The sequence below is a fragment of the Cibotium barometz genome, chromosome 6 (assembly GCF_041138505.1).
Source record: "Cibotium barometz isolate CiBa-2024 chromosome 6, ASM4113850v1, whole genome shotgun sequence".
Taxonomy (NCBI): Eukaryota; Viridiplantae; Streptophyta; class Polypodiopsida; order Cyatheales; family Cibotiaceae; genus Cibotium; species Cibotium barometz.
This window is the reverse complement of record NC_141051.1, coordinates 14,781,192-14,786,748: the sequence shown is the minus strand read 5'-3', so window position 1 is coordinate 14,786,748 and position 5,557 is coordinate 14,781,192.

Here is a 5,557-nt window from a genome sequence, read left to right as displayed (position 1 = left end):
ATTTTGTAATGCAACCGCCTTTGCCATGTCAGTGCATGTGCCACATCAGCCGCCATGTCACCTGGATGGCCTGCGCTTGGCCACCTCAACACTGTGACCCGGCTGCCCCCTTGTGCGCTACACGGCTGCTACCTAGTTGCGCTGCATGGCTTGCTACCCGGCTGCCCACTTGGTCACCCCACACTGTCCCTTAGCTGCTTTTCATTCAGTTACTTGTGCTGCATTTTGGGTGGCCCTAGGGTAGGCCCTTGAGCTGCTCTTAAGTGCCCAACAACAAAGAAGAGATCTCAGCTGTTGTACCCAAAAACACATACATGCACATGTACAAACATATGAACATACACACACATGTACACACACACACACACCAAGCATGTATCTACACCAACACACGTGTACAAACTTACACATGCACATACAGAGCAAAACATGATCAGTGAATGTTAAACATGCTTAAACATAATTACAATACTTAAGAAAAGAGGTAAAATACTTAGTCCTGTAACATGTTGGGCATTGTAGTAGCCAAGGAGAAGGAGACAGGTGAGCAAGCAGCATTGCTGGGTGGCTACAAGGAGAAGGAAGCGACAATAAACAAGGAGGCAGTAGCAGCATCATTGGCCATAAGGAGGAGGAGGCGAAGAAGCAAAGTGAGGCTGCCCGCTCTAGGGGTGTGACTTGACTGTTGGTGGGCACTGCAAGACACTGAGAGGGAGGAAGTAGTGCATAGCACAAGGAGCAGGAGGCGGCAGTAGCGCTGGTAACTAAAATTTTTCTCCCAATAAAACAACCCCTCTTTACTTATGAACTAACAAATTTTTTCTAAAGTTAAATTAAAAAACCCCTCTTGTTAATGTAATCCTGTTAATTTTTCTCAACGTTTATAATTTAAAAACCCCTCCTCCTCCCGAACTCATGTGGTACATTAACATTTTTTAAGGTGAAGCCCCCGAGATTCTCGAGTACTACCTATTACTTAAGAGGGGGGGTGACTCCGCTCCCTTGTCATAGAGTTCACTTGGATGAGATCTAGAGGTCGCTTGGTGTTCTTATCAGTAGACCTGAGATACTTAACTAACAGTATATCTGCCTATGGGACTTCTATGATATATATGAGTACTAGTCACATGGTTTGATTCATGGATATACGGATCTATTGAGAGAATGGGGATGCCTATTCTAGACTTTCATTTGATATGCATGTATATAGATACTTGCCTTGATGCATCAATGTTTACTCATGTTCATGATGTACTGCTAATCGTGGGTCCTGTGGGATGGCCATGAGCGGATCAGGTAAAGCATCCAGGGGGACATGACTTTTCACGAGGTGGATGCTCTTGATTTATGTTATTCAGATGTTCTGTTTCAGTTGGCAAGATATAGCTTTCTCATTGGTCTCTTAGGTTCTATTTCAGTTTGGCAGATCCTTTGACTAAACAATTGAGGACGATTGCTTTGTTTTAAGAGGGGGTATGTTACAGACTGAGTATTTTATCTCTTTTCTTAAGCACTGTGATTACGTTTAAGCATGTTTAACATTCACTTGTTTTACTCTGTATGTGCATGTGTAAGTTTGTACACGTGTGTGGGTGCAAATACATGCTTGATGTGTGTGTGTATACTCATATGTTTGTACATGTGCATGTATGTGTTTTTGGGTATAGCAGCTGAGATCTCTTCTGTGTTGTTGGGCACTCAAGAGCAGCTCAAGGGCCTACCCTAGGCCCAAGTAACTGAATGAAAAGCAGCTAAGGGATAGTGTGGGGTGACCAAGTGGGCAGCCGAGTAGCAAGCCATGCAGCACAACTAGGTAGCAGCCGTGTAGTGCACAAGGGGATAGTCAGGTCGCAATGTTGAGGTGGCCAAGCGTAGCCCAGTCAGCAACAACAAGCATAGCCCGTCCAGGTGACGTGATGGCTGACGTGGCACAAGCGTGTTGACATGGCAGAGATGGCTGACTGCAGCACAAAACGGCAAGCAGTCTAGCCGATGCATAGCTGCGAACCCTCAAAACGCAGAAGAGAAACGACGAGCACCCAAACGCAAGAGAAAGCAACGTTGAAAAATCAAAAATGCATTCGCTGTGTAATAATATTTTTTATAAAAAAAAGAAGAGAGAAAAACCTTCGAAGAGTTTTTTTTTCAATAAAGCGGAAAAGCACTCGTAGAAGTTTTTTTTAAAAAGAGAGAAAAGCTATGCTTTTCACCCCAAACTTGTATAAAAAGGGGACCAAGGCTCTTGTATCAACACAACACAAATCTGGGTGAAAGTTTCGAGAAGACTCCTCTAGCTACGCCGACTTCAAGTGATAAATAAATACTTGCGGGGCACCACACTTTAGAGCCTATTGGTCTCTTGTGTAAAGGCGCTCTCCTCTTTTTCTTCTTCTTCTTCCAAGTTTATTATTCCAGTTCATAAAGAGTTTTAAATGTGATTAAGTTGTGCTCACCGCCCGTCAAGTTTCCTAAGGCCGGTTTCACAGCACGTGGCACATCTCCTTCTCTTTGCTTCTTCTTGCAGCACACATCACACGGCAAATCTCCTTCTCTTTGGTTTTTGGAGCACACGGCCACTATCCTTCTCTTTGCTTTTTCCAGCACACGACCATGTATGCGCTATTTGCAGGCGACTTGCCGCCTCACGTCTCCTTGTGGCCAGCGATGTAGCCACTCCTTTGCCTTGTAGACTATGCGCCTTCTCTTTGCTTTTTGCAGCGCCCCAGCACACGTCACGTCTCCTCCTCCTAGTGGCCAATGCCCAGCACTCCGCCTGCTTCTCCTAGTGGCTAGCACGCAGTGCTGCAACGCTTTCATGGCCAGCGCCTTGCTATGCCTGGCTACGCCTTGTTTACTGCCGCCTCTTCCTAAGCGTCCAAAATTTATGCGCCTCTCTGCTGTGTGGCTAGCACTGCTATGCTTGTGTGGCCGCGGCTTGTTCTCCTTGTTTTGTGCTAGCCCTAGGCTAATTTAGGCGGCCAATCAAGACTAACCTCTAAGACTTATCCTAACTATAACTCCAACTTAATACCAACTCCAACTTAATACCAACTACGTAGTGGTTAACACTAACTTAATACTAACTTAAAACTAACTCTAATAATACTAACTACTAAAACTAACCCTATATAGTAACATTAATTCTAACGAATTATTAATACTCATTCTAACTAATTACTAATACTAACAATAAACCTTACTACTAACACTAACTAATAATAATAATAATAGCACCAACCAACTAATAATAATCCTAATAGTAACTAATAATACTAACTCACTAAATACTAACCCTAACTTGAAAACACTAACCTATAATTAAAGACCCTAGAAACAAACCAATAACAACCAAACATCACACAAACCATATCCTAAACCTTCTTCTAATAAGCACTACAAATCGAATCCAACCAAAACACTTAAAAACATCTATAATCAACCTAATCTAACCACACTTGATCCATTCTACACATGGGTCTTTCACCATGTGGCTAAAGAAAGAAAGCCCTACACAAGAATTCGCTCAAATATTAAGGAAAAGCAACCATATTCTCTGGTGGCAGCGAGATGCCAATGGAAAGCCCAAACCCACCACACTTGCTGGCTCAAGGCTAACCAAGTGAAGAGAGCTTACCTTTTACGTGTCATTTGGGAACTTGGTTGCTTACCTTCTTTCACGTGTCACTGGGAACTTAGTTGCTTACCCCCTATCTCGTAGGAGAGGCGCAAAGATGCTGAACTTGAGAAAAGCCTCTCGTGTTGTCAATCCACAAGATTTTTCCATGTAGATCTTGGAACTCCAAAGTGTTGTAAGACTATGCTCCATCGCGCAAAAATAATAGCCCTCTCTCTCTCACTCACACACTCTCACTAGCACACAAGCACTACCAAAAGGGCAAGAGGATACGGTAGAGAGCTAGAGTATAAGGAGAAAAAGCACACTCTTCATCAACTCTCAAGGGAATGTCACTTTCTCATTAGAGAAATTCACTTACATATAAGAGAGTTATAAGTTTTGGCATCCACAACCAATAAGTAATTGGGCACCCACTTACTGTCTAACCTTATCTAGGCTAGTAGTCTAAGCACACATTGGGTGGATATGCCGGCTCTTTCACTTGGCTCGATTATCCCTCGAGTACATCATTAAGTGCAATTATGCAGGGAATACAATGATTGGAACAAGTTATTAATTCCCACATAGGCGGACAACACATAAGTGAGGGTGGATAGGGATCTTTTAGTCTGTCTCCCCATTATGTGTGTACATCCTTTAGTCTTTGCACTGCTTGTGCATGCTCTCGGGAGGTTCACCTCAAAAAAATTTAGTGTACCACGTGCGATCAAAAGGAAGGGTATTTTAATTCAAATTTTGGAAAAATTTAACAGGATTACATTTACAGGAGGGGTATTTTAATTCAACTTCAAAAAAAATCCGTTAGTTCATAAGTAAAGAGGGGTGGTTTTATTGGGGGGAAAATTTTAGTTCAGGGGTTTTTTAAATGCCACTTGAATGCACATGATACATATGATTTTTTAGAAGTGCACCCCCCGAGTGCATGCTCTAGGCTCATTGTACATGGCTCATCTCCACTTATGACCAATGCACACTTCCATTAAGCTTGTTGTAGATGCAGGTGTGGGCATGTCAGTGGTCTGTGTTAACCTTGAGTTAACACATACCCTTTCTCTCTATTTTGAATCATTGAGTTTACAAGGCAAGAGTGTTTGTGCAAATGCAAGAGAGTAGTATAAATTTGGCGCTTTTTACCCCCTTACTAAAATGGATAAACTTTTCCCTCTAGTGTCCAATCTCAAAACTTCTTATATGGCCCCCCTGTGAAGCTCTCTTCAAGATCTATCAACCTATGCATTTTAGTCTTGGTGCAGCCATAAGGGAAAAATTTTATCTCTTTGTTTATTGCTATTTTCAAAACATTTTTAATAGTTTTTCATCCCTCTAGTAAAATAAGTATAACTTTTAACTCCCATACCCGTTTTCAAAACTTTTAATATGGGTATGGAGCTCAATTCAAGACCTACGAATCTATGTGGTTCATTTTTTGTGCAAACATTTGAGTAAAGAATAATTTTTCTTTGTTTATCTCCATCTTTCATAACAGCCCACTTCTTATTTTACAAAATCTCTAATTGCTTACGAAATCCTTGCCTCTTTCCATCCTTTCATCTTTCCTTCTATATGAATTATGATCTCACCTTTGATGTCTTTATCTTTATCTTACTTTAGAGAGAGGGAGGAAGGTGAGAGTGTGGTGAAGTCTCATGTGGATGTACTTCTAACTTCAAGAAGTGACTAAAGTGAAAATCCCAACTTTGTGTCACAATACCTATATACATACCTAACCATCTAGATATTAAAGTATATACACACCTACATGCCTATCTAGATTTTTACACACATACCTAGATATCTAGATATAAAAGTATATGTACACACCTATATACCTATCTAGCTTTTTGCATACATAAGTTCTTAATTCCTTCTAATTTAAAATCAAAATTTAAAAAAAGAAGTGTTAAATTATGAGTCATGGTA